Source organism: Myxocyprinus asiaticus, chromosome 4 (genome assembly GCF_019703515.2).
Source record: "Myxocyprinus asiaticus isolate MX2 ecotype Aquarium Trade chromosome 4, UBuf_Myxa_2, whole genome shotgun sequence".
Lineage (NCBI taxonomy): Eukaryota > Metazoa > Chordata > Actinopteri > Cypriniformes > Catostomidae > Myxocyprinus > Myxocyprinus asiaticus.
Genome location: NC_059347.1, coordinates 23,709,628 through 23,713,099, shown reverse-complemented (window position 1 = coordinate 23,713,099; position 3,472 = coordinate 23,709,628). Strand labels below are relative to the sequence as shown.

Sequence of the window (3,472 nt, the reverse complement as noted above, 5' to 3'; positions counted from 1 at the left end):
GAAGAGCAAAGTCAATATTTTCGACCAAAGTCCAACTATATATGCCTCCAGGTAGCATAGAGGATATGGGCTCATTTAGCCCAAAACAGAAGATGTATTTGAGGGCGATTTCATTGAAATCCACCTTGCTAGCCAGAGCGTAGAAGTCTTCCACATATTCCTCCACGGAACGGTTTCCCTGGCATAACTGCAAGAGGCAATCTGCTGGGTTCATGTTGGTGGTTGAGTATTCTGTAACGTTCAGGCACTGCAGAGCAAGCATGAGCAGGACGAAGACAATGACGAGATGAATGTGAGAACCCAAGTGCAGTTTATTATTCAGTGTCAACGAAACATAAGATACAAAACAAGAGACTTGACTTGACATGACTTGACTTGAACAACTTTACACCAAAACAATACTCGACAAAGGACTAGAGAACATAGGCCTGTACCATGAAGGTAGCTGAACAAACTCAGGGTAACAGGATTAGTTTTGAGTTGACAAAACCAAACCGATGCAATCAGGCTTTATTGGTACCATGACGCAGCTCAACAACTTTCTCTGTCAACTCAGGCTTTGATCCTTAAGCTATGATTACTCCACGCGTGCGTGCACATAAAAGAGTGACGTCGGCACCGAACAACCAATCGCGTTCGATATGGCTAGAGTGAGATCCATATATTTTTCCGCTGAGGAGTAAGAAATAATTATGCAGAAATATTAGGAATATAAAACTGTATTATGCCAAAGGTCATCTCGATCTCAACCCTGGTTTTACTGAGGGTCACATTGAAGTGGTTTTGAGGCCCTGTCTGAGGGTCAGGATGGGGGGTTAGCAAAAACCTCTGGCATGCATAACCCCTGTCTCCTACCAACAGGCCATCAAAAAACCCTGTCATAGAACAGAAAAGGGAAAATTGTGTACGTTTTGCTGTGTCACAATTAAAATGAACACGTTTTGTACTGTACCAAATTTAACTTACCTCCCTCAAAGCGCTGACACAACACAGATTCACGGAAAATTTGTGAATCATGTACTGATCCAGGCCATTTGGCATCCAAGCTTGTGATCATACATTCATGATCACAAGTCATCTGCAGATGAAATGTACAGTAGATCATTGTCATATCTGTTAATATTACTATTCATTTAAAGACTCATCCCACTGAAAGCAAAAATCAGCTCACATGTATAGTAGGCCTACCTGAACATTAAGGCTGTGAAAAGACTTTCTATTCACATAATCTGCCTCATGTTCTCCAAGAGCTGTGGAGATTGCAACATGTGTGCAGTCTATTGTTCCTATGACTCTAGAGAATCCTATCATAAGGATTTAAAAAAAATAATAATTCTTAACATGTATTGTATAATACATTTAAGTGCTTTAAGTGAAATCTTCTTTTTGAAAAAGAAATAAAAGTGAATGTAAAAGGTTAAATTAGTTCATGTGATGTCACCTATCAATATATCTTACTGGCCATTTTATAAAAGCCCTCTTTTATGGACATGGTCGATAAATGTCCAGGGAACACAATGAAGCTATTTATGTACCCCTGCAGTGCGAGGACCACCTTGCGAATGTTTCGACAAACCGTGTTTTTCCATAGGTTCTCTGCATCACTGACTGCATACAAGTATGTACCACTTGCAAAAAAACACAGCGCAATACATACCATTTGCGGTACAGTAAGGGCATGAATTTGACGTGTCACATTTGTTATGTGCGGCTCAAGAATTTCGCAAAGATACGAGATTCCTTCTGCAGAAAATCGGTATCTTTCATACAAGTATCAGGAAAGGCAAGGGGATTTTGTCTGTCCCTAAAAACTCTTTCTCTGCGATGTGCTCGTCTAACAATTTGCGTGGAGATGTCCACAGGATTTGAAAGAAAAGGTGAAGCCATTGCAACAGACACTGGGAATTAGTTCCCTAGACGTGACATTGCTCACAGCTGATTGGTCAAATTTCAGTCTGAGATCTCGAATCCAGAACATAACCTGCCCCAGAGCAGGTTAGCCATGCAGCATAAGATACCACGGCGACGAACACCGATTAAAGCCAAGCTACTTTCATGGTACCTAAAACCCAGGGTTGCCGCAAACTAATCTTAAACTTACCTGGCTACCCACCTAAACCGGCTTCATGGTACAGGCCCCATGAGGGCTATAAATACACAGACTATGTAAACAAGTTAACAAGACAATGAAACATGAACCAATAACAAGACTAAACTAATAACAAGATAACCAGGCAATAGCCATATGAACCAATGACATAACAGAACTGATAACAAGACTCATGAACACAAACAATGAGGAGACAGGACTAATAAACATAGTGGAACAAGAGGGTCATATGACAGTAACATGACAAGGAACCAATAAGAACTAAACACATGAAAACATGGCAGGAACAAGGAACTTAGTTTTCAAAATAAAAGGCATGATCAAAAACACAAGAAAACATGACAATATGCATGTGTGTGTGTGTAAAGGTCTATTTTTATTTTTTTTATTTTTATTTGCAAATGGAATTTCATGCCTCATAATAGTTCCATAATACTTGTTTTAGTTGTTTGCCTTGTCCTATCTTTATTGTTGCAAATTATGCAAACGTTATACACATATTGGATAAATGTACTTAAGCCAGGTTCTCTGCAGAGTTGGCAAAAAATGCCTCTCACAAAGGAAAACCCATGGATCTAGTAACAGTCAAAGTCAGAGGTACAGACACTGTGTTCTAGCCTGGCTTGTCACTGTACTAACAGGGCAAAATTGCTATTTAACTTACCACATATATAAGGCTATGTATGTGTGTGTGGGTGGTGTGGAGATAGGGGAGTCACTCTGAAGTAATTGGAGGTTTGTCATGTTGCATGTCAGAAGAACTGACCAACCTTGCTTCAAGCCAAGGACTGCTGACCTCTGACCCAAGTGTTAAACCAAAAACAGATGCCTCCAAACTGACTCATATCCAGCCCTTAAATAAGCTGGTTAGGAATTTTTCAACTTCTTCACACTGTTATTTCTATAACATTATAAGCGTCACATAAGAAAAACAGTATTTAGGTGTAACATTTTTGGAGAATCTTTTGTTTAACATTTCTTCAAGTGCCTTCTCTTCCTTTGACTTTTTTTTTATTTATTTATTTTTTTTTTTATTGTTCTTGTATTGTCTTTAAGTTCCTTGATCCCTCCCTGACTGTAGCCAGGTTTATCATGATTTCATAATTATAAACATAATTTCTAATTTCTTGTTGTGTTTCTCTGGAAACGTTGCCTGTCTTTGGGTTCTGAACCTCAGCTCACCTGGGCTTTGTTACTTATTTGTTTAGTTCATTGTACTACAATGCAAATATTCTGTTTCAAAGTTTATCAGTTAAACTTGTCATCAATTGTTGTTAAACTTTACATTCTGTTGTTCTGATATGAGAAAAGGCTGGGTTGTATCCCTGGCTTGTCAGAATCACAGAAACAGAATGGCTTGTC

At 38.9% G+C, this 3,472-nt stretch overlaps 1 pseudogene; it reads right to left on the bottom strand.

Annotated features, from left to right (window-relative positions):
• Positions 1 to 690: 690 nt before the first annotated feature.
• Positions 691 to 1,887, bottom strand: LOC127439721 (putative nuclease HARBI1; annotated as a pseudogene).
• Between the last annotated feature and the right edge of the window lie 1,585 nt (positions 1,888 to 3,472).